This window comes from Emys orbicularis, chromosome 3 (genome assembly GCF_028017835.1).
Source record: "Emys orbicularis isolate rEmyOrb1 chromosome 3, rEmyOrb1.hap1, whole genome shotgun sequence".
Lineage (NCBI taxonomy): Eukaryota > Metazoa > Chordata > Testudines > Emydidae > Emys > Emys orbicularis.
Window position 1 is genome coordinate 26,241,688 of NC_088685.1, and position 26,726 is coordinate 26,268,413.

Sequence of the window (26,726 nt, forward strand, 5' to 3'; positions counted from 1 at the left end):
AAGTAAGAAGGGGTACCTGTAGGTAAACACAAGTAAAGGGCATTTTAATATCTATACACCTTCACCATAAATATATTATTCAGGCTAAATTGGATACAAAAGGCAGATAATATTATACCATATAAAATGTCTGAGACATTACCCTTAACTTTCCTTTGTTAGTTATAAACCTTCGCTTTAGAGTCAAAATTGGCTGGCCTGATACTTTCCATGTGATTATGACTTCTGACCTGTGTGACAGTAGAAATCGCTATGAGCTCATGATCTAGGATACTTAGAAGTTCGCTTCCTGTATGTCAATTTAATTTACTTCAACTTAGGATGGCAATGAATTTTGAATGCCACAAGAGAGAAGGTATTCTAGCTCTCTTATGTTAGTGTGCTAATTTATTATTATGCAGATCATGTCTTTTAACTGACTTGTTTGGGGTTTCTTTAGTGGTCCAGTTTGCAGGCAGTTGTCCAAGGATGCAGATTTTTCACACCTATGAGCAACGTAGTTATACCAACCTAATTTCCTAGTGTAGACCAGGCCTGAGGATTTGTATGAGGTATTTTCAATGAGCACTAACCTGAGTTGTGATAGAGAAATAGTTAAAGACAGCTAGTCGCTCGGGGCATTTGCTTATCACCTCAGTTAATCCACACCCTCTGTTTATTATCCCAGTTGATCTCTGCATGTATGTAATCTCTCTTAGATACACGTACACAAAAATACCTAGGGGAAGATGTTAAGCAGACCCCTAGTATGTCCAAAAAGGAATTTAAGAAATGTATATCGTTACACGTAAACATGTTTGTACACTAGTATATAAGAGGGCATTCTGAGCCAGTAAGGTGTGTCTCTTTCCTCTAGCAGTGGCTATGAGAGAGCACCCGTCAGCTGATCGTAAATAAAAGCTTGGTGTCCGTATCCTTGTCTCCGTGCCTCCTTGGGGTAATTGAACAAGCTCCAGGGGGAAACGAGCCGAATTGGCTAACAAAATGGCGACCACGAAGGGACTTCTCTCCCTGTAGGGGACTCTGACCGACGGCCAAGAGCAATTCTGAGGAGTGGCCACCCTGAGCGTTGGTTTGCTCGGGCCTCAGGTTGTTACAATTGGCCGGGACGGCTGTGTCCCCTCTAAAGAGAACTCCAAAAGACACGGAAGCAGGACGGCTCCAAAGAAGGGAAGATCCAACTGCCGGACGCGGCCACTCCGGGCGGTAAGTGCGTTTACCTCCTGGGTTTTGAGGAATAACGCCCCCGAAGTGTGGGTTGGATGGTAGATACCCTCTAGGCAGCCTGTGTAAGGAAGGGTATATTGGCATTGTTGTATTCTGTGTATACCTTGTTATTGTGTTATTGTGTTGTTAAGTAAATAAGGAATGGCCCATGTATAATTCCACTAACTCTACGAGTCCGTGGGCCATTCTGGATAATTACTGGGACTTAGAAAAGCCCCAGGGAGTGCTCCTGTTCATAGGAGGAGTAATCTTGTTTTTCCTCTTAATGATCTGCTGGAAACCAAAAATATAAAAGACTGTGATTTTTATTTATGTAAAGTAACACTGACCAGGTCCGAGGCTTAAGCTGACTTCAGCCGCCCCAAGACTCCTGCGAGGGGAAACCCGGTGACCAGGATATCTTGATTGCAAGGGGGGTCAGCCGAACCTCGTGACCAAGTGTCTCCCTAAATTAGGGCTAGAGCCCTGTCTTTTCCTTATCTCGAAAGTTGGATAAGAGCACGATGGGGTCCGGACAGAGTACTTCTTCCGGGACACCCTTGAGATGTATGCTAAATAACTGGAAAAGGTTTAGAGACCATACTGATTATGGAATTGCATTATGTAAGGATAATCTTGTAAAGTTTTGTACTCTTGAATGGACAACATTTGGGGTAGAATGGCCTGAGGGGGGGACACTCAAGCCAGAGACCGTACAGGCAGTACATAGTATTGTGATCAGGGATGGGCATTGGGACCAATACCCCTATATAGACATCTGGCAGGACCTGGTGGCTAGCCCTCCCCCATGGTTGCAAAAATGTAAGGCAAGAACCATTAAAACTTTACTGGCCCGTGACCCTATTAGGAAACCCTGTCCTCCTGTTAAGAAAACTTGCCCGCCATCTGTAATTCCTTCGGCCCCCGATCCGATGCCTCCTCCTCCCTTGTACCCTGGCCTTCCCATTTCCCCACCCCAAAATGGGGGCCCCTCCCCGCCTCCTCAGGATAACGCTCCAAATGTAAAAATAAGAAAGGAATCAAGTGACCCTTCACCCGTAAAATTTGAAAAGGAGCTGAGTGACCAAGCAGGGGATGAGTCAAATAGCCCAGACTCCTCCGGAGAAGAGTCCACCCCAACCCCCTTGCATAGCCCGGTAGCTGATCACACAAGGAGCAAGACTGGCTCCCAGGACTGGAATATAGATTCCACTTATCCACCTGGGGAAATGAAGATAAAATTTGTTAGTCCATCGGGTAAGAAGGGTGGCGTAGTATTTCAAGCACCCCTTCGAGAGGTTTTGGACCACGATGGTGACCTTAAAATGATATATGTTCCCTTTACCACTAGTGACTTATATAATTGGAAGCAGCAGAATCCCCCGTTTTCGGAGGACCCCGCCCCACTAACTGCGGTATTTGAGACCTTAATTACGGCTCATAACCCTACCTGGGGCGATATGAGAGTTGCGCTTAATACTCTATTAACCGCAGGAGAGAGACGCCTGGTTCTCTCAAAAGCTCGCGAACAGTTACTTGAGCAAGGGAAAACCTCGGCTGAGGTGGATGCTCTGCTGCCTGAGAGCCCCCCTGACTGGCCACAGAATAAAGTTGGCGAGCCTAAACATAGAGAATACGCCGCGGCCATAGTACAGGGAATGAAACGTTGTATCCAAAAAACCCCGAATTGGTCCAAGCTGTATAACATAAGACAGGAAAAGAACGAAAATCCAGCTGCTTTCTATGAGCGGCTCTGTAATACTTGTAAAAGATACACAGACTTAGATCCTGAAAGTGCTAATGGGAAACAGGTACTAATTCCTCTCTTTATTGGGCAATCTTATGAGGACATTAGGAAAAAGCTGCAGAAGCTGGAGGGGGCGGCGGGCAAAAATATAGAGGAACTGTTAGTAATTGCCATGAAGGTTTACGATCGAAGGGATGATGAAGAGCGAAAGAAAGGGGCCCGCGCCTTGGCCATGGCCCTGAGGGGAGGATATGAGGAAAAGGGGGGCAAAAGTAAGGGACGGGCAGGGCCACTGGGAAAGGGAAAAGGCCCCCGTCTGGGTCGGAATCAGTGTGCCATCTGTAAGGAAGAAGGGCACTGGAAAAATGAATGCCCCCAACGACAGGTTACAGGAAAGGAGTGTAAGGATAGAACTCCGCCCCTCCCTATCTTCTACTACAATACAGGACACCCGGGGAAAGAATCCTCCCCATAGGGAGGCCGGGGGACCCAGCGGCCTCTCCTGGCAGCACAAGCCGCCAGCCTGGATCCCACGGTAAAAATCAGAATAGAGGGCCGCCCAATAGAAGCCCTTATTGATACTGGGGCCACCCTTAGTTTGCTCCCCCTTAATAAAGCTCCCCGAGGTAGGGCTCAGGGATGTGCAATGGTACAGGGGATTGAGGGACAAACTACAGCTTTGGAAAAGACTTTGCCTCTCCTCGTAAAGATAGGGGACCATCAGATTTCCCATCAGTTCGTTTGTAGCCCCTCCTGTCCCATAGCACTTCTTGGACGAGACATCCTCACTAAGTTGCAGGCAGAAATTTCATTTGATAATGGAACTATGGAGGTCAGGCTTCCTAAGCAACAAGCCTCTAACTACCAGATGGCACTTGTGAGTGCTAGAAATCTCTCTCCGGGGGGTCGGGGGAGGGATGAGAACCAGCTGCAAGGGGTCCATTCAGAAGTATGGGCAGAGGAGGGAGGCGTAGCCCGTGCCAGAAATGCCTTACCGGTGCATATCCCTCTTAAGGAAGGGAGCAGCCCGGTTCAAATTCGACAATACCCCCTTAAGCTAACCACTCGGATTGGGTTAAAACCTCTTATTCAAAAGTTTCTGCAGTATGGGTGGCTCACGGAAGGTACGTCCCCATATAACACCCCGATAATAGGAGTCCCTAAACCTAATGGGCAATACCGATTGGTTCAAGATCTAAGGCAGGTTAACAAACTAATAGAGGCCCCCTATCCGGTAGTCCCAAACCCTCATACTATCTTGGGACAGGTCCCTAAGAACCATAGCTGGTTCTCTGTGATAGATTTAAAAGATGCTTTCTTTTCTATACCCCTTGATGAGGAATCTCAAAGGCTGTTTGCCTTTGAATGGGAGGACCCAGATACTCACTACAAGGCTCAGTATCTTTGGACTGTGGTCCCCCAGGGACTTACTTGTGCACCCGAGATTTTTGGCAGCCAGTTAAAAAGGGACCTGGCTCCGTTTTTGGCTAACCACCCCTCATGCAATATAGTTCAGTACTGCGATGATCTGCTTTTAAGCACTGAAACAGAAGCAGCCTGTAAAGAACAGACAGTAAAACTCCTTAACTACCTCGGGGCACAGGGGTATAAGGTTTCAAAGGAAAAAGCTCAATTGGTTAAACAACAGGTTACCTTTCTCGGATATCATATATGCCAAGGGAAACGTAGTTTGGGCAAGGAAAGAATCCAGGTTATACTTGACAGCCCTGAACCCCGGAATCCCCGTGAGTTAAGGGCTTTCCTGGGCTTGACCGGCTTTTGTCGGCTCTGGATCCCTGATTATGGGGGAAAGGCTAAACCATTATATGAATCCTTGACTAAGGAGGGTCTGCTTCACTGGACATGGAGTAGGGAAATGGGAAAAGCATTTCGAGAGCTTAAAGAAGCCTTGGTTCAGCCTCCAGCTCTAGCCCTCCCAGATCCCCGGAAACCCTTCACCTTGTATGTTCATGAAAGAGGGGGGGTAGCAGCTGGAGTCCTATGCCAAAGGTCGGGACCAACATGGCAACCTATTGGATATTACTCAAAGGTGTTGGACCCTGTCGCCAAGGGGTGGCCTGCCTGTCTACGGGCTGTTGCGGCCACTGCCCTCCTTGTCCAGGAAGCCGAAAAATTGACCCTGGGTGGGGACACTGAGGTTGTGGTCCCCCACGGGGTGCCTCAAATACTGGGAACAGGCGCAGGAGAAAAACATTTAAATCCCAGCCGACATACTAGGTATGAGGTAGGGCTTTTGCTGGCCCCTAACTTAACTTTTAAGACCGTTAGCTCCCTTAACCCAGCTACCTTGCTACCTGATCCCCAGACTTCCCGTGGGGCTAGCCCCACTCATGACTGTGTTGAAGTCTTGCAACAGGAAACCAAACCCCGCCCTGACCTTTCGGACTTGCCTTGGCCCAATCCCGATATCGAGGGGTATGTTGATGGATCTAGCTATGTAGTGAACGGCAAGCGGTTTACTGGGGCAGCGGTAGTGATTAAGGGCAAGGGAGTGTACAGGTTTAAACTCAGCCCTAATCTATCCGCTCAAGCAGCAGAACTAGTGGCCCTTATAGAGGCTCTCCGAATGGGAACCGGGAAAACTCTTAACCTGTACACTGACAGTCGTTATGCCTACATGGTGGTGCATGCGCACGGAACCCTATGGAAGGAAAGAGGGTTTATTACAGCTTCAGGCCAAAAGATTGCACACGGAAGTCTCATTAAAGTGCTTCTTGAGGCACTGATGCTTCCCCTCCGGGTCGCCGTGATACATGTGCGCGCCCATGGAAAAGCCCCTGAGGCCGAGCAGCGTAGGTATAATCACCTAGCTGATCAGGCTGCGAAGGAGGCCGCCCAGAACGGGGCCTCTTGGCTTCTGATGGTCCAGGACTCAGAGGCTGAGGCTCCTCCTCCCCAATATACAGCTGAGGAAATTTGCCATGCGAAGGCTGCAGGAGCCAGGCAGATTTCCTCTGGATGGTGGAAATTACCAGGGGGAGAAATCTTTGTCCCTCGACCAGTGCTTCAGGAAATTCTTCGGCTTTTGCATGGAGAGGGACACATGGGGTCGGGAGCCATGGTTGATTTAGCTACCCGATCCCTTAAGGGGCTGGGCATGCACATGGAAGCTCAAAGAATTGTCAGTAATTGTCCTGTTTGTCAGCGAACAAACCAAAAAGGGTGCGGCCCTCCTGCCCCAATGGGAGGACGGCCCTGGGCTGCTTTCCCTTTTCAGAGATGGCAGGTTGATTTTGCTGAAATGCCTCCTTGTAGGGGCTATAAATACATACTTGTGTTTGTGGATCAGCTCACTGGATGGGTAGAATGTTATCCCACCCGACATTGTCAAGCCCGAGCTGTCACTAAGGCTTTGTTACATGAAATACTTCCTCGTTTCCATCTCCCCGAGGTAATTGAGTCTGACCAGGGGAGCCACTTTACTTCACAAGTGGTTCAGCAGGTTTCTCGGGCCCTCGGTATACAGTGGAAATTGCATACACCCTGGAGGCCGCAAAGCTCAGGACAGATAGAAAGAATGAACAGAACTCTCAAGGACACTCTTACTAAAATATGTACAGAGTCCAGTTTAAAGTGGCTCGATGCTCTACCACTTGCCCTGACTCGCGTTCGAAGGGCCCCACGTAAGGGTCTTAAACTTTCACCCTTTGAACTGGTCTTTGGGTTCCCTCCCCGAATACTTATCCCAGGATTCCGGGAAGATGTAAACTGGGAAGTGGGGAACGATTCTTTATGGAAACAGGTATCTGGGCTGCAATCTGTTTTGTTACAGCTACATCGATACGCGGCATCTTTCCAGGCCCTCCCCTTGGATCAGCCCGTGCATCCGTTCCAGATTGGGGATCAAGTCCTTATCAGGAGGTGGAAGCGTGATCCCCTCACTCCACGTTGGGACGGCCCGTATACTGTCTCGCTCATCAGCCAGACTGCAGTTAAGATCCTTGGAAGCGACAAGTGGACACACCATACACGGGTAAAACGTTTTCTAAACCCTAACCAGGAAAGTCAGGAGAACGAGCCAACAGAAGAGGACACCAGCCCTCTGCCCGCCCTGGCACCGGAAGCCCGGGGTGGCACAGGCGAAGACTCCATCTGGGAGTACCAAGGATTAGACGGACTAAAGGGACTGTTTAAAAGAAAGAAGCAATGAAGTCATTTATAATATTTCTGTTTATGTGTTCCCATTATTGCTATGGTTGGGAAAATAGGTTTTTACAATTAGGGGAAACAGTAGCAAGCTCTTTTAATCTTAGTAAATGTTGGGTATGTGGGGGTCCAGGAGGTTTAAATGAATGGCCTTGGGTAGCTCAGCCGGTGCAACCCAAATGGTGGGTCAGTAATTTAAGCATAGTACACGAAGGAACGGGAATATGGACTGAGGATAGTAGTCCCTGGCGACTCTATTCTTCCGGAATAGGAACCTTTTGCCTTAACCGGACAAGGCAAGGGGGAGTGTACTTAGGAGAAAGCAAATGTGATTGGACTTTATCCCTAGGATAGGATTGCTATGATTCCAACTGTAACACGTATGATTGTTCCAGGTACCAAGGACGATGGAACCTTACCCATGTGAAACTTTCTAATAGTAGCTGGGTAAGATGTTCCTATTGGCATCACAGGGGCAAAGGCTGTGAGGCAGTAGGATTAGACGGGTTCTTTGATGCTCTCGTTCTAAGTTGTCAGCGAGACAATACCACTAGTAAAGATCATGTGGTACGGTGGTATCAGTGGGCATGGCAGCACCATAATGGGACCCGGACCTTCTTCAATCATTTTTGGTCTAGCACCGATAAGCCCGGACGAGGCTGTAATTGTATCTGGAAGGCGGGGGCCGGAGCTTGGAAATGCCACTACTGTGACTCAGAAGGTGAACCTACCATTACGGGAGCGCCTTTTCGAGCTGGCAATTCTTTATATTTTGACACAACATTGGAGGATTCTGAAACCTGGGATGGTCCCTTTGCTAAAGGGACTTGGGCCCTAAAAGGTCACTATTGGATCTGCGGGCAATATGCTTACAGAAGGTTGCCTCCAAATTGGACGGGCATATGTTATGTTGGGTACATTAGGCCCCTGTTCTTTTTGCTACCCCAAACACTGGGAAATAAGTTGGGAGTCAAAGTATATGATGACCTAGTTAGAGAAAAGCGGTTCGTGGACTCCTCTTTAACCGCCGGGAGTTCCCAAAAGTGGGGAGCTCAGGAGTGGCCTCCTGAAAGAATTATAGAACATTATGGACCAGCCACTTGGAACCCTAGCGAGTTAATATCTGGGGCCAGGGAGCCTATTTATAACCTAAACCGGATAATTAGATTGCAGGCTGTTCTGGAAATAGTCACTAACCAGACAGCCACCGCACTCGACCTTTTGGCTGATCAGTCAACCCAAATGAGAAATGCAATTTATCAGCACCACATGGTTCTTGATTATTTGCTGGCAGAAGAAGGAGGAGTCTGTGCAAAATTAAACGAGTCCAATTGCTGTTTACAGATAGATTATAATGGAAAGGTGGTAAAACAGCTAACAAAGGAAATGAGAAAGTTAACCCATGTCCCAGTCCAAACTTGGGGTGGGTGGGACACAGACTGGTTTACCTCCTGGCTACCACAAATAGGATGGCTCCGAAAGGGTTTCCTCCTTGTTGTATTTTGTATCGCAACCCTATTAACCCTAGCTTGCTTTGCTCCTTGTTTAGTTGCATTAGTTAAACGCATGACTAATCAGATTGTATATCAACGAATGATGGCACTATATCAACCAGTAAAAACGGAGGACTGGGGGGTCTAGAAGCTCTCAAAATGCTTTTAAGGGGGGATAATTGATAGAGAAATAGTTAAAGACAGCTAGTCGCTCGGGGCATTTGCTTATCACCTCAGTTAATCCACACCCTCTGTTTATTATCCCAGTTGATCTCTGCATGTATGTAATCTCTCTTAGATACACGTACACAAAAATACCTAGGGGAAGATGTTAAGCAGACCCCTAGTATGTCCAAAAAGGAATTTAAGAAATGTATATCGTTACACGTAAACATGTTTGTACACTAGTATATAAGAGGGCATTCTGAGCCAGTAAGGTGTGTCTCTTTCCTCTAGCAGTGGCTATGAGAGAGCACCCGTCAGCTGATCGTAAATAAAAGCTTGGTGTCCGTATCCTTGTCTCCGTGCCTCCTTGGGGTAATTGAACAAGCTCCAGGGGGAAACGAGCCGAATTGGCTAACAGTTGGAATGAACTAAATCCCCCGCGTAGATAAGCCCTAACAATTTTCAGTTATTACCTGCTAAACTGGATCAGGGTACATACAATTTAATTATTTAAAAAAAAAATCAGATCATTTAAATTAAATACAATTTCAAAAAAAATAAACCTATTAAAACTAAATTTGAAATTATGGCAACTTATATTAAGGCCTAAATCGATTATAACCTAGTAAACGGTTTTAAATTAAATTAAAATAGAATATTCAAACAGTACATATTTGCTGCCAAAGTTTTAAAGTTCAATAACTAGTTCATTTAAAGTTGAGAAGCTGACTAGAAGTTGAAAGAGCAGGAGAGCATATTTTCCCTCTTCCAATCTAGGGATAAAAATGAGTTGTGAGAGGATGAGAGCTATTACTTCTAAAATCTTGAAGGATGTGGTGATCAGAAACAGTCAATTCAATTCACCTACTCCCTTTATTTAATAAATCAGTTAGTTTAAAAGCAAAACATGTTTTGCGTTTAAACTTTTTTTTCCCTTATGCATCTACCACATTTAAGGTAATCTTATTTAATAAAAAACAATTTTAAAATGCTAGTTTTGTGCATTTTTAATTGAATTCCAATTTCCATCCAAGTGCAGCTTGAGACAAGACAACAGGTTAAAAAAATAATAATCACCATCATCTAGTAAATAAGACATGACATTCACCATTTTCTAACTTTAAATAAAAGGTACAACTTAGAAATCTAAATAAGTATATGTTCAGCTACATAATTGCTTAATAAGGGTGTATAGATATAGTATATCCTCCTGGTTAACAAAAAGTACCAAATTTAGTGTAAAAGCTATTTTTGGTTACGAAGCAACATGTTTTAATTGTTACCACCCAATGAAAAATCATCCTTTCTTTAGAAAAAGTATAAATGCAAAACAAGATTAAATCACTAATTTAAATCAAGGGTTCCAGCTTGATTTAAACCATGATTAATGCCCCTGAGCCATCCAAACCCTCCTAGCTGAATTTAAGACAGAGAAATGTATATTATTTCTATAATTCCATTTAAATGGATGGGAGCTAAGGACATTGGAGGGATGATTCCATGAGAGACGGAGCAAATTCCCAGACCCATTTTGGAGACGCACAGGCTGAGATTTGAATGGAATTTAGATAGCGGAGTATCATGTGAGCATTAAGAATATGGCTAATCCCCTTTCCCCATCACCACCACCAGCAGCTCCCTGGGTCTCTTGCAACAGTTGTATGTGGATTACAATCCCCATTCTGAAGCATCTCTGGATTCTACTTGTCTAATCCAGAGTTGAATTTCTAGTCACTGCTAAACCTGACATAACCAGAGCTCTACACTGATTCTGCCCTCATGGGGTTGAGATGTTTGTCCCTTGCTCCCAAAATTTGCTCTTCCCAAATGGGAGAATCCTGCCCTGCAGCTTACCAGGGGTTCAACTTTTCACTCGTAAAGTGGAGCTCTGAGGGAGAGAATCAGTTCTAGTCCACAGCTCCCACCAGCTCTTACTGGCACTCAGGGCAGCAGCTCTGCGTGAAGCGTGGAGGAAGCCAAACTTGCTGCACTAAAACTGCAGTTCTACCTCTGCAGCATGAAGGAATGGGACAAGGCAGCAACTTCAGAGCCCCTCTCGCATAAGGTTTGCAGAAATACAGCCTGAAGGGAGGGGATTCCACTGTGTGCAAGGTACGGCATTCAAGCTAATGAGGCCAGCCACTGGCAGTATGGGGGCGGGGGGGAGAACAGGAGCAGTTTGAGAGAATTTCCCCCTTCCCCAGCCACTGTGCATCAAAGAGAGGAAAGGGAGCAAGATGGGAGCACAGAGGGGGACTCACAGGGCAGGGGAGAAACAAGGGGAGCAATGGCAGAAGAGTGCAGCAAGATGGAGGACAAGGATGAAGAGGAAGCAACAAGGGTACACACAGAGGGAACCCCAAGAGTAAAGGGGAGTGTTACCTATCAGTTCTGTGTTCTTGGGGAACTAGGGCGCAGTACCCAGCCCGTCTGACTCACGAAAAACCTTCCCCACCCCCCGCCTCTGCTTGAACCAAAGCTGATCAGAAGAAAGACTTACAAAAAGCAATGAAAAGGCAGGGAGAGACACACCTAAACCCCTCTGGACAAGGGTGACAGGATTAAGGAAACTCCCCTAGCCTCATTTGCATCAAAGATGCGACAGGGAGGCATCCCCATTAGCATACAGAATGGAGAACAGAGATTCTAAGGCAAGAACCACACTGAACTCTGGGACCAGAAAAGCAGGGAAGCACTGCATGGTGGGGGATCTCTGCTCCAAATGTTAATGAACCCACACCTGCACACACCCAGCTCAGTAGTTATCAGACCAATTTACCAATTATCTAGTAATAAATCCTTTATTGGTATCCAAAATACTGACGCTGCCTAATTGCACTGTGAGCTCCCTGGAAGGAACACCGCCCATAGCCAGGAATGATCAGTTCCTATTGTCTAGCCTGAACGAAACAACTTTGGTACGCTTCCTTGAGCCATCAGTTTAACCATAAACAAATCTAGTGTTCTCCCTTGAACCATTGTTCTTTCCCTAAAAAAAAAAAAAAACCCTAACTATGCTCAAGTAAGTGTTCTGATGCCTGGATCCAAAATCTGCATCAGTTCCATTGGGACTTCATCTTCTCCTGACTGATCGTGCTGGGGGCTCTGCCGGTCTCCAGCACTCCGGACCTTCGGCTACCACCATCACCTGGGACCCCCGATCGATTCAAGCTTCACAGAGTGGTGAGAACCCAGCTCTCTCTCTCTCAGTATAGCCTTCTGACCCTGACTTGTGGGATCAGTTATAGTTTTCTAAACCTGACTTTCATAATCAAATTTAAGTTAGTTTTAATATTATAATATTTAATATTATGTATATTTAATATTATAGCTGTTTTGTTTGTTTGGCTCCCCTTGTATGGTTATTACCTGGCAATAAATAAATTTCATGGTTAAGCTGGTTGCTTCTCTCCCCCCTTCACCTTCCCCCGTGGGTGTTTTTTGGCTTCCTCATTCACTCTGCAGCAACACTCCTCGTACCTAAGCTAAAGATCCCTGCAGCACCCAAAAATCCTGTGTGTTTGCTCATCAAGTGGGTTACTGCCAGAACAATTGTAACATGAAAGTGGGGATAGAGATGTGCTGAACCTGGGACATAGGAGGTGGCAACTTGGAAGCGCTGTTCGACCCAGCCTGCTGAATCCAAGGACCTATGAGGGTGACAGCTTGGAAGTGCTGCTCGACCCAGCCTACTGCGTCCAAAGACATATAAGGGGTCAGCTTGGGAGTGCTGATTAACCCAGTCCTCTCAAGCGCGCTCTGTTAATGTGTGTGTGTGTTCGTTTGATTATGGGGCTGGAAGAACCCAGCCCTGGGGAACTTAGGTCCTGCAGGATAGCTCAATTGGTCGGGAACTTGCAGAAGTAGAGCTCCATATGAGAACACAAATGACACAAGCAGTACATTGATAGAATTACAGAAATCGCCCCCTCCAGAAGAGTAACCCTAATGAATGAGCATACCCCAAAGTAATGGGCAAATCTGGTAACAGGAGGCAGAGGCCAGACAGGGAGAAGCAGAGACTGGAAATGCAATCTCATCTGGCAGATGGGGACCTAGAGTACTCCAGGACGGGGAAAGAGATTGAGAGAAAAGGAAACACAGAAGCAAAACAGCTAAGCTCGCACCTGGTAATTGTATTAGAGTCTCTTTCAGCTACCAGTCCAATTGGTACGGGCATCCACAGGAAGCTTAGAAAGAACAGCCTCCCTCTTCTCCCCCCCCCCAAATTTTTGAACCTCTCACCCTGTTCATTTTTTTAATTTTCCCAGTTGAAAATGTTGGGGGGTTGGGGGGGGAGGAGTAAAACCCTGTCAGCCCACTCTGGCATCTCAAGTGCAGAAAGTGGGGGCCCACAAGGATTTTAAAAATTAATACTGGCCACTCCAGGCTTGTATTACACTCCCAAGGTTACAGCTTCTGACCTTGGCTTGGTAAACGCTGCCGCCACCCAAATGCAAAAAAAAAAAAAAAACCCTTTGAACCCAGGAAGGTGTACTTGTGAATTTCTCCCTGTGGTGTAACCTCAAGCCCTTTCACCCCCCTCCAGGGAAAAGCTGAGAAAGAAACAAAGGAAATTAGCTGTGGCTACCAGCTAATCAAACAACATGCACAAACTTCTTAGGACACCAAAAACCCAATCCTGTTCTTAAAAAGGGTAAATTTTCTTAAAAACAAAAAGGAAAAAATAAATCTGGAACTTAGGCTTTTTGCTAGATCTTAAAAGAAACAATTACAAAAATTAAGCACCCAAAATAGCTTTCTTGGGGGTTAAGCTAAAGGTTACAAGCAAACAAAAGCATCTGGGGTTAGCACAGAGGAGATCCACAAGCCAAAATAAAAAATAAACCTGATTGTGTCTAACTAAACATTCCATATCCAAATAATTTCTTCTAAGTATGGAAGATGAATTTTCATACCTGGTTCAAGCCTTACACAGCATTTCTGCTTATAGCATTGCTGCTCCGTCCCTGCAGTCCAGAGAACAACAGACAAAGGAGAAGTTTCTTTCCCAATTTTAAAAGTTCTAGCCTTCCCATTGGCTCTTTCGGTCAGGTGTCCACTCTTTTTTTTTTTTTTTTACCTGTGGGCTTTTTAACCCTTTACAGGTAAAGCAAGCACAGAACTGACACCAAGAGGGATTTAAGCTCGGGGGGATAGCTCAGTGGTTTGAGCATTAGCCCACTAAACCCAGGGTTGTGAGTTCAATCCTTGAGAGGGCCATTTAGGGATCTGGGGCAAAAAAACTGGTCCTGCTAGTGAAGACAGGGAACTGGACTTTATGACCTTTCAAGGTCCCTTCCAGCTCTATGAGATAGGTATATTTCCATATATTATTTATTTTATAACAGCTAATTGGCTGGCTGGGTGTCCATCAAAGGGAGCTACTCACCACCACCCCCCTCCCACCACACACACTTCATGTATCACAAGCCCCTACATAAGGCACAGGTCACCACAGTCATGGGCCATACCAGACTGTTGACCAGATCCTCCACTGGGGTAAATCAGTTCAGCTCCATTGATTTTTAATTGAGCTCTGCTGATTTACACCAGCTGAGGGTCTGGTCCCATATGTTGAGTTTTTAATAGTATCAGTGACAATGATTTAATTTTCTTTGCGACAGAGAAGCTCCTACTGTTTAGAGCAGCAGCAATTTCCCCTAGTTGACATGAAGTTAAGCCATTCTTGCTCTTCTGTTTGAGTACATTTTTATCACTTTGATGCTTTTATTATTTCCTGGAGAGTTAAGAAAGAAGAAAATAAAACATCCACAGGTCAGGGAATGCCGCAGCGTGTGGCTTTGTTTTTTTTTTTTTTTTTTTTTTTTTAAACACAATGCCCTGTTCTGCATATGCTGACCTTACAAAGTGTTTTCAGCACCATTAACCTCTTGCTTCCATCCCCCCCAGTTTAGCGCTGTCAGAAGCATTAGTAGAGAGCTATACAACTCTGTTCTACCTTTTCATATTTTCTTTTAAATGTTATTTTCCCACAGCACATCACATAAGTAGAAACAGAGGATCAGAAGCTAAAACCCTTATGTGCATATAAATCCTTGCCTACATGACAGGTTACTTCGGTATAACTTACATTAGTCACACACCCCTGAGTGATGTAAATTATACCGACCTAAGCGCTGGTGTAGACTTAGAGTTAGAGCGCCTCCATCACAAGCACAGCAGCTGTAAGTGCTGTAGCGTAGATGTAACCTAACTAGCCCTAATTCATATGACTGGTGCCATCAGACCCAAAGGGAGGCCAACAAGACTTCTCACACCTATAAGGGTTGTGGGATCAGGCCCAGAAGTTATTTACCAGAACTGGTAGTTTTAATTCTACAAAAGCAGATGTGTAGCCAGAGAGGGTTTTGTTTATTCATTTTGTACAGCAGACACCTCAATCCATTCTTATAATTAGAACTGAGGAAACTGACAGTCTTCAGTTGGAAAATAGCTCTTCATTTATGATAATACTGTAAAGCCCTTTAAATGACTTCTTTCAAAATTAAATTGACATGTTTATTTTTAACAACTGGATGAATTACCGTGCGACCAAGATCAGGGACCCATTGTACTAAAGCATTGGGCATACTAAGAGACAGATTGTAAACTGTTCAAGCCAAAGGCTAATTAGATAATACCAAAAAGGAAGTACTATTATCTCCATTTTATATACGAGAAACCATGGTGCAGAGAGATTACATGATTTATCCACTCCAGTTATAGTATAACTACAAGCTTGCATGCATCTGCAAATAGGAGATTTCGAGATAATAAATTGATAACAGGAGTTACACTCACTCTGAGTATTTTCCAAAGTTGCATCCCTTTGCGGCCTCTTAGGCCTAATTCTGTCATGTGTATGTAACCCACACACCTCTTGGGTTTGCTGTTCTGTCCCATCTAGTGGCACTGAGACCACTTGGAGAGAGAGATTAATGAGTTTGCTCTACAGCCTTTGCTAACAGCCAGTTGACTTTTAGCTCATGCACTAAGCTCCAGAGGTCCCAGGTTCGATCCCGCCCGCTGACAAGCAGGGTCTGTCAGCATTACATGTACACTGAGAAGCACCTTGCTCAACTCCTGGAATAAGAGTGTCAGAATTCAATCCTTAAGCGGTTTTCCACTTCATTCATGGTCCTGAAGCAAATTCTGGTTTCACACCCAGAATACCTTATCTGAAGTCACTGGAGTGACTCTAGATTTACATTGATGTCAATTCAAATACAATTTGGCTTTATTTGTTTATTAATTTCCAGTGGGTAATATTTACCTTTGTTCCAGTGATACTTTAGTGCCCTGACCTTAACATCTCAGCTTCAATACCAATGCCACAGAAATACTGGGCCAAATTTTAGCTCTATGGACATCAAGGGGAGTTTTGCCATCGACTTCAGTGGGCCCGAACATGACTTAATGCCTGGTCAAATCCATTTATTTTTATGCTGATCAAATAAGAGAAAAATTAAATTAAATTTGGGATAACTCAGTATACTAAAGAAATAAGATGAAAATTTTGCCCACTGCTGGCTTATTGAAGTCATTGTAACTAACAGAAGAATTTAGTGCTCAACAATTCTTTAAAACACTGCACCATTGTTGAACTTGCAGTATATAACTCCTTATTGATTATGCAGATCATTATGCATATTTATAATGGTGCCTCCATTTGATTACTCATTTGAATAATTCCAGTAAGCAAGCATCTGCCACTTTGGATAATAATCAACATTAATGCACAGTATACACGGCAACTGACTCCTGCTTATAAAGGCCCTGATACAGAGCCCACTGAAGTTCTTCCTTAGACAACAGTGGACTTTGAATCAGACCCAGGTTGCAGGAGGAAGTTTCAAGAGGCCTGGTCAGAGTTCTTTCATGGCATGTATTAAATTATTGCTATTTATTATTTGTATTACCATAGCACCGAGGAGCCCCAGTCATTGTGTGAACAAGAAAGGAATAATTAGGGGTGCTGCTGTAGACATCAGGAGAAAATACTGGAACCTAATTATTTCAAGTTTAGTGATTGCATGGCTGCATAAGTGCTAGCCAGGGTCTGTGGGGGGGGGGGGGGTAATGGGGTACTCTCCCTACCCACTGCATGGCCTGGTTAAGGCAGTATTACAGCTTTTGCAGTCTGAGGACCTCATAACTGTTTCAGAGGTGCTTCCCATGAGATCCTCTATGTCCAAAGGGGAGCAAAGAAGAGTGGGAATATAGGTGGCTTCACCATGTTCACACATAGGCCAGCTACGTGAGTAGACCACATGACTTAAAAGGAATGCCTCTGATGCTCCCACTAGGATAATGTGGATCTGCAACATATTCAAAGCAAGGATATGCCTTACAGTTACAATCTAGAGCTTAAAGGGTGTAGTGCTGTTTTAATGGCATATTTGTGTTTGCCAAAACAACTATGGTGGGACATTTTTTTTAAGCATTAATTAATCTGTCAATCACAGATAAGGAATAGGAAGCACTACCATGCTAAATATTAAATTGATTCATGGTTGGACTGATGTCACAGTGTTTTATTACTGTATTTTTTAAACACAGCAAGCACCTATTGATTTTTAGTATTTTATCTTGTGGCCAATTAGTCTGCAGCTATATACATCCTTGTGTGTATGTGTAGGCTCTTCAGACATCTCTCCAGAGTTGAGAAGAGATCTTCAAATTTCAAGGACTTCTCTGCTGAATTGAATAAGCAGAACTAACAAAGGGACAGATCCTGCTACCACGGAAGTCAAGAGCAATATCCCTCTGACTTCAATGGTAGCAGGTTTGGATCCTAATACTGTAAGCTAACTAAAAAAATTATAAATAAGCCCAAGGACAAGATTTTCAAAAGTGACTAGTGATTTGGAGAGTTGAAGTTTTTGGGTTTCCAGTATGAAAAGTCTTAAAGGGGCCTGATTTTCAAAATATGGTGAGCACCCATCCTATACAAAAAGCAACAGAGGGTCCTGTGGCACCTTTAAGACTAACAGAAGTATTGCAGCATAAGCTTTCATGGGTGAATGCCCACTTCATCAGACGCAAGCTATACAGTGTCTCAAGCTTGACACCCAAAAGCACTTAAATGGGCCAGATATCTAAAGATATTAGGCACCTAAAAATGCAGGTAGGCACCTAGTAAAATTATCTGAAGTCACTTATCTGCACCTTTAGGTACCTAGATTACTTTTAAAATCTTGACCTTCACCATAAAGTTCACATCAGGATTGAAACTTCCCCCATATTTGGGGGTGTTTGGATCTGGGGAAATAAAAGAGAATAAGCAGTGTTTGACTGTTTCACTAAGGATATGGCTACACTACAATCTGAAGTGTAATTGCAGCATGGGTAGATATACCTGCGCTAGCTTTAACTGCGCTAGCATGGCTAAGGTTGCCAACTTTCTAATGCAGGGTTGGGCAAACTTTTTGGCCCGAGGGCCACATCTGGGTATGGAAATTGTATGATGGGCCATGAATGCTCACAAAATCGGGGGTTGGGTTGTGGGAGAGGGTGAGGGCTCTGGCTGGAGATGAGGGGTTGGGGGTGCAGGAGGGTACTTTGGACTGGGACCAATGGGTTTGGAGGGCAGGAGGGGGATCAGGGCTGGAGCAGGGGGATGGGACACAGTAGGGAGTCTGGGGTGCAGGCTCCGGGCAGCACTTACCTCAAACAGCTCCCGGAAGCAGCAGCATGTTCCCCATCCGACTCCTATGCGGAGGCGCGGCCAGGCGGTACTGCGTGCTGCCCTGTCCGCAGGCACCACCCCTGCAGCTCTCATTGGTTCCTGGCCTATGGGAGCTGCAGGGGCGGTGCTTAGGGTGAGGACAGCGTGTGGAGCCTCCTGGCTGCCTCTACGCATAGGAGCCGGAGTGGGGACATGCCGCTGTTTCCGAGAGCCACGGCACGCACAGAGTGGGGCAAGCCCCTGACCCCGCTCCTCGGCGGGAGCTCTAGGGCCTGATTAAAACGTCTGAAGGACCGGATGCGGCCCCCAGGCTGTAGTTTACCCACCTCAGAATCTGGGGTGGGGCCGGGGATGAGGGGCTTGGGGTACAGGAGGGGGCCCAGGGTTGGGTACTGGGGGGTGTGGGGCAAGGGCTCCGGGAGGGAGTTTGGGTGCAAGAGGGGACTCTGGGCTGGGGCAGGGGGTTGGGGTGCTGGGTCCCGGTGGCGCTTACTGCAGCTCCCAGGAAGCGGTCACCGGGTCCCTGCAGCCCCTAGGCGCATGGGCATCCAGGGTGGTTCCGCAGATTGCCCTCACGCCCGCAGGGACTGCCCTTGCAGCTCCCATTGGTCGCAGTTCCTGGCCAATGGAGCTGCAGAGCCATCACTTGGGCCAGGGGCAGCACACGGAGCCTCCCTGGCCACCCATGTGCCTAGGGGCCGCAAGGACCTGGCGGCCGCTTCCAGGAGGCACGTGGAGTTAGGGCACACTGCGCCGCTGACCAGACTTTTAACAGCCCAGTCAGCGGTGCCGACCGGAGCCACCAGGGTCCCTTTTGGACTGGGCACCTGGCAACCCTAAGCATGGCTAAAAATAGCAATATAGATGTGGCAGCGCAGGGCTCAGAACAGGCTTTACAAATATACCAGGGGCTCTAAATACCTCCTCATGTTGCTGAAGCCCGCACTGCTGCATTTACATTTCTATTCTTACCTCCTGTCAACTCCAGACAACAGGTGTCTAGTGAATGGAGCTGGCATGGTCGTTTGGGTAGCACACACAAGCGACAGCTACTAGGTTTGCTCCTCCATCCCCATGAAAACTTCCCAGGTGTTTCTGAAATGCCTGTTCTTGAGAGGGGACTTATAGTCTCTCTGACCTCTGGGCAGTGGAGTTTACAATTGTAAGCAGAGTGGTCACTGTCATAGGGGATGGGGCATTGCAAACAGCTGCTGGTGGTCTGTTAGGTTCAACAAAAGTCATGCAAAGCTCCACGCTATTTGGCGAGGTGGTTTTACTGTGTCGCTGTAACCGTGCGCATACATCAGCCAGAGACAAAGTTGAATGCGGACACATGCACAGGTAGGTTGACACAAGGCAACTTCTGTTCACCTAACTTTATAGCATAGGCCTGGCGTTAGCCATGCTAGCAAAGGTATGTCTACCTGAGCTGAAATCACACCTCAGATCTCAACGTAGACATGCCGTAAGACAAATATGATGAAGGTGAAATTTACCCTTATGCTTCAGGCTAACAGAAGGCCAATCCATCAATTACATCTCACTTAAACCCTCATATGTTCATCCAATCAGGGAACAAAAATAATACATGTAACTGATGTGATCAATCACAATTACCAACATAGCTCCGTTTTTGTATATCAAATATTGATTATTCCTAGTAAAATGTCCACAAGAAATGGATAGGGGGCAACTTGTAAAAACTAAACAAAAAGTCAAATGTGAATAGTAAGAACATGTGAAACATGTCTTCATTTATGGACATCTTGTAAGCAGAAAAAGAAGGTAAATCCATCAACTAAATTATCTGCTCAGCCATAAAATATTTTATGCATTCCATTGGCAATGGTATTCTTTATCCAGTACATTGTATTGCTGTGATGAGTAAACAAAACAACTACTCCACTATATTTCTCCTGAAATGGATTAAATCCAACCTCCAAGGAGACTTTTTAGTAAATAAACTTTGGGATCAAATCCTGATATTTCATTTTTAATTATATTCTGTGTTCCTTATTCAGGCGAAACACATACTGAAGTCAGTGGGAGGTTTTACATATATAAGGATTGCAGAATCTATGCAAATTATTTAAAGAAGTATCTACTCATGCAGATTGCATATTTGCATTTATCTACTAGTTTTTGTTTTGAGTTGGTTGGCAGTTACAGGGTATAAGGCTAGATGTGGGTGAAGGGCATGCTGTCTTGCCAGAATGCTACCAGCTCTAGAGGCAGTATTAGAGGGGGCACATTCTCATTGTAGTCCATTATTTTAATTGCTTTCTCATGAACTTTAAACACCCTGGAATGTGATACAATACTACCTAGTTATCTGAATGTCATTTCTGTAATGATCAAAAAAAATGTACTGTTAACAGTCTTCCTAACACAACGAGACACCCTGGAGAGAACATTCATTAATTAGCATACTGCGACACACACACCTGATGCAATTTCTGATGGCTCCATCATTTGCATTCTGTTCAGAATACATACAGTGACTCAAAGGTTCAGTGTTCAGATAGTGATCTTCTATCAACCTGTACTAAGTGGAATAGACAGGTTAAAATAATCATGTTTGCTTTAAAGCCCACCCGTGATCCTTGCCAATTTAACAATAACTACAGTGTTGCAAGGATGACACCTTTCAGTTGCCTGAGGCAGTGGATCACGTCAAGAGTTTCCTTGAGCTACTTTGCCCCAATTACTGAACTTCACAAAGTGATTTATGAAGATGAGAAGAACCCGAGTGCATTGTTATGTCCAGGTCAACATCAGCATAGTTGATGATAAAGGAAAAATGTCTCTCTGCAGAGAGACAATAGGATGCTCAGCTACTATCAGGAGCACAATTTAAAAACAGGATACACTATTTGATGTGAATATTGCAAATTTTAGCTGAAAGAAGGAAGAAACTTTCCACAGTATGTTGGAATGAGATGGATGTGCTGAATTTCATACTGGGTTCAGTCCTGCAGCATCTGTTCAGGAAATTCTTATTCACACGAGCAGTCCAATTGACGTGCAATATTATTATAATTATCAATATTTATATTATAGTAATGTCTAGAGTCGTGGTTCTCAACTAGGGGCCTGGGGCCTCCTGGGGGGCTGCTTTCAGCATGGCCAGCATTAGACTCTCTAGGGCCCAGGGCAGAAAATCAAAGCCCCCCTGCCCAGGGCTGCAGCCCGGGGCCTGAGCCCCACTCCACAGGGCTGAAGGCGAAGCCTGAGCAACTTAGTTTTGGGGTGCCCCCTCTGGCATGGGGACCTGAGTAATTGCCCTGCTTGCTACCCCGTAACGCCAGCCCTGGCTTTTATATGCAGAAAAACAGTTGTGGCACAGCTGGGCTGTGGAGTTTTTATTGTATGTTGGGGGAGAGGGGGTTGGAGAAAAAAGGTTGAAAACCCCTGGTCTAGAGGCCCCAAATGAGATGAGGGCCCCATTGTGCTAGGCAGTGTGCGTTCACATAGTAAGAGGCAATTAAGCCATGAAGAGTTAATCATTTAAATAAATGAGCCAGACAAACAGACCAAAGGCACAGAGAGGTTAAGTGACTTGTCCAAGGTCACACAGCAGGTTAGTTGTTGATTTGGGAAACAGAACTCAAGTCTCCTGACTCTAAATCCAGTGCTCTGTCCACACTGTTTCCCCAAAGAAACTGGACAAAGTTAACAGAATACTAGTGCAAGGGGTTTCAGGACGGGGCCTTTAGGCCCAACCTGCAGTTGAATCCATGCAGATGGATCCCTGAACCTGCGAGGAGCCCAGAGAAGTCAAATGATCAAAACAATGTAAATGAATCCCCCACACAAGCAGAGGGTTCCACCCACGTAGATCCAGGGCCTTATTCTGCACAACACTGCTTTTACCCCCCGCCCCCCAACTGACAAATTGTGTTGTGATCAATCCTATGAAGGTTTATATAATGTTTTTTGATGCATCTTATCCCAAACAAAGCCAAGTATTTAGCCACAGTACAAGCTTTGAAATATTATTCACAGACCCCCAGAGTGCAATGGATTTTTAGGAGTTAGTATGTGGAGTGACAGAATTTTCTAATAAGGGGAGACTGCACAAATTACTCTTCCCCTTACCAGCACCCAGGCCTAATGTAAAGGAAAGGGATATGATCTATAGCAGGGGTCGGCAACGTTTGGCACGCGGCTCACCAGGGTAAGCACCCTGGCGGGCCGGGCCAGGCCAGTTTATTTACCTGCTGACGCGGCAGATTCAGATCGCGGCCCCCACTGGCCGCGGTTCGCCGTCCCGGGCCAATGGGGGCGGCGAGAAGCGGCGCAGGCGAGGGATTTGCTGGCCAGTGGGGGCCACGATCGGCCGAACCTGCCACGTCAGCAGGTAAATAAACTGGCCCGGTCCGCCAGGGTGCTTACCCTGGCGAGCCGCGTGCCAAACGTTGCCGACCCCTGATCTATAGGGTGATATTTACCCTTAGGCATTGGCCTATGTAATATTTAAGACTAGGGTTGCCAACTTTCTAATCGCACAAAACTGAACACCCTTGCCATGCCCCTGCCACGCCCCTTCTCTGAGGCCCTGCCCCTGCCTCGCCCCTTCCCAGAGGCCCCGCCCCCCATTCAATCCATTCTCGTTGCTCGCTCTCCCCACCCTCACTCACTTTCACTGGGCTGGGGAAGGGGGTTGGATTCGGGAGGGGGTGAGGTCTCTGGCTGGGGGTGCAGGCTCTAGGGTGGGGCCAGAAATGAGGGGTTCAGGATACAGAAGGGTGCTCCAGGCTGGGGCAAGAAGTTGGGGTGCAGGAGGAGGTGAAGACTCCAGCTGGGGGTACCGGCCCCCTGGGTTTGGAGTGTGGGAGCGGGCTCAGGGCAGGTGGTTGGGGTGCAGGAGGGGGTGCCGGATCCAGGAGGGGGCGCCGGATCCAGGAGGGGGCTCTGAGAGGGAGTTAGGGCATGGGAGGGGGTGCAGGTGCGGGGTCTGGGAAGGAGTTACGGTGAGGATACTGGGAGGGAGTTAGGGTTTGAAAGGGGATTCTGACCTGGGGCAGGGGTGCGGGAAGGGGATGGGGATGAGGGCTCCAGCTGGGTGGCGCTTACCTCAGACAGCTCCCAGTCAGGGGTGCAGCGGGGCTAAGGGCAGGCTCCCTGCCTGCCCTGGCTCCGCGCAACTCCCGGAAGCAGCCGGCATGTCCCTGCAGCCCCTAGATGGTGGGACCAGAGGGCTCTGCGCACTGCCCATGCCCACAAGCGCCACCCCCGCAGCTCCCATTGGCTGCGGTTCCCAGCCAATGAGAGCTGCAAAGCCAGCACTGGGGGCAGGGGCAGCGAATGGAGCTTCCCTGATCGCCCCTTTGCCTAGGGGCCGCAGGGACACGCCGGCCACTTCCGGGAGCAGGGCGGAGCCAGGGAGCCTGCCTTAGCCCTGCAGCACCACTGACCGGACTTTTAATGGCCCAGTCAGCAGTGCTGACTGGAGCCACCAGGATCCGTTTTCGACCGGGCGTTCCAGTCGAAAACTGGACGCCTGGCAACCCTATTTAAGACCCACTTGAGCTCTCAAAAAAAGGACTTAAATGGTGCATAGGCCTAGTGCTATCCTCTGCACGTGATGAATTGCACACCAGATGAGCGGTTAATTTTTTTCCACCCTTAAAAATCTATGATCTCTTAATTATTTAAAAAAAAAAAAAAAAAAAAAATCTTGCATTTGGTCCAAGGGAAGGTGAGGGATAAATTAATCTCATACCCGGAAGATTTTCCTGATATTCAGTGCAAATTTTCCCTTTTCTATTTTCATCCCATTACTCCTAGTTATAACTTTTATCCTGCTAATTGTTCCTTGAAATTTACATCTTTCGCAGTTGTGAACTGTTGCCCCACCCACCCTCTAGGCAACTACCTACAAGTTACACAAGTGATTTCTTATTTTAAATCCTAAATTTTCCCCCACCCTCTAACCATTTCTTTTCCTCTTCTCTAAATTCCATCAGTTCCACAATACCTTCCTTGTGAAGAGGTGACTAGAATTAAAGTCATCTAGGTACCTCATAGGGAAAGACTTTTCCTCCTTGTTCTGTGAAGTGAAGCCTCTGAATATACAATCCCAAAACTTGTGTTTTCAGCAACACCATGTCATGAAAACTTGCTCTGACAGGTTAGAAGTCTGTTCTGACATGCTGAAGAAGATGGCTAAACCTGGTCTACACTAGCACTTACTGTTACCAGATGTGCCTGTTACTTTGGGGTACACTCATTTATTAGGGTTACTCTTCTGGGGGGAGGAGGGGGAAGAAGGGTTTCTGTAATTCTATCAATGTACTACTTGTGTGTTCATATGGAGCTCTACTTCTCCCTTCTGCAAGTCCCCTCCCAATGGAGCTATCCTGCAGGACTTAGGTTCCCCAGGGCTGGGTTCCTCCAACCCCAGAATCAGATGAACGAATACACACACACACACACACAAGTCTGAGTGGACTGGGTCAATCAGCACTCTCAAGCTGACCCCTTATATGTCCCTAGACTTTGTAGGGAAACAACAATGGTTCAAGGGAGAACACTAGATTTGTTTATGGGTAAACTGATGACTCAAGGGTTTTCTTTAGGCTAGACAATAGAAACGGATTATTCCTGGCTATGGGCGGTGTTCCTTCAAGGGAGCTCACAATGCAATTAGGCAACTTCAGTATTTTGGATATCAATCAAGGATTCATTACTAGAATTGGTCTGATAACTGCTGAGCTGGGTGTGTACAGGCATAGGTTCATTAACATCTGGAGCAGAGATCCCCCATGATGCAGTGCTTACCTGCTTTTCTGGTCCCAGAGTTCAGTGCGGTTCCTGCCTTAGAAGTTCTGTTCTCCATTCTGTATGCTAATGGCGATGTCTCCCTGTCCCATCTTTGATACAGATGAGGCTAGGGGAGTTGCCTTAATCTTGTCACCCTTGTCAGGAGGGGTTTAGGTGTGTCTCACACCACCTTTTTATTGCTTTCTGTAAGTCTTTCTTCTGATCGGTTTTGGTTCAAGCAGAGGCTGGGGGTGGGAGGGATGGTGACCTTCATGAGTCAGACAGGCTGGATACTGCGCCCTGGTTCCCCAAGAACACAGAGCTGACTGGTATCATTACACTGTTGCTAGCACTGGAAAGTGGGTACCACATTCCAAGCATAGATGCAGCCACAGAAAGCACATTAAACAGTGTTCTGGAATCTGAACTGTCTGCCAGTAAGTTCAAAGGATTGGTTGTTTTTAGCCTGTAACACCTGAGATGGCTTGGGACCTGGTTGTTTGAGAGATTACTTTTCTTGTCATGCAATATTGCCACAACTGTTTGTGCTTCATTCATTAAAATCCTTCAGACTCATGCGTGTGTGTGCGCATGTGCACACGAGTAGAAAAAACATATTTAAAGAGTACAGTGAAAAGGGGATGGAATCACTGAGGATGCATGGTAGAAATCAGACTTCTTCAAATTCTGCTTAACAATTCACTTCCTTTGCTATATATCTAATTGCACTTTGCAGACTAAGCACCTGAAGTTATATGGGATTTTTTAGATGTTTTGAAAGATGTTTACTGCTGAAAGTAATAGTGTTGTTTTGGTTTCTTAGCCAACTCCTAAATCTCCATGATGTTTATAGAGGCTCGAGCAGCAAAAATACTACAGTTTACAGTTGCTTCTGTAAATTGTTTCTGTGAAACCTAGGGCATGTCTACACTTGCAAAGTTACAGCGCCGGCAGTTACAGCGCCGGCCAGAGAGCACTGAAGGAAAATCGCTGTTGTGTGTTCATACTGACAGCTGCCTGCGCAATATCATGTTCACACTTGCAGCACTATTTGGAGCGGTGCACTCTGGGCAGCTATCCCACAGAGCACCGCTTTCTCTTTTGCCACTAAGACTTGTGGGAAGGCGGAAGGGATCACAGGGCATCCTGGGTCCTGTCCCAATGCCTCGTGATACATTGCTTCGCATCCCAGCAATCCCTGTGCTTCAGTCTGCATTTGGCGCCATCTTTCAACATTGTGTACTGCGTGCCCTGCCACTTTCAGGCTGCAAGAATGGATCCCAAGCTGTTGACCAGTATGCTGCTCGCACTGACCAACACGTCACGAGTGGCAGTGGAGTTATTCCTTAAACTACAAAAGCAAGAGGAGTGCAACATTGATCTCGCCACGCATACTAGCTACGACACGAGATTGCTTGTGGCATTCACGGAGGCGCTGACCGCAGTGGAACTCTGCTTTTGGGTTCGGGAAACAAGCACTGAATGGTGGGAT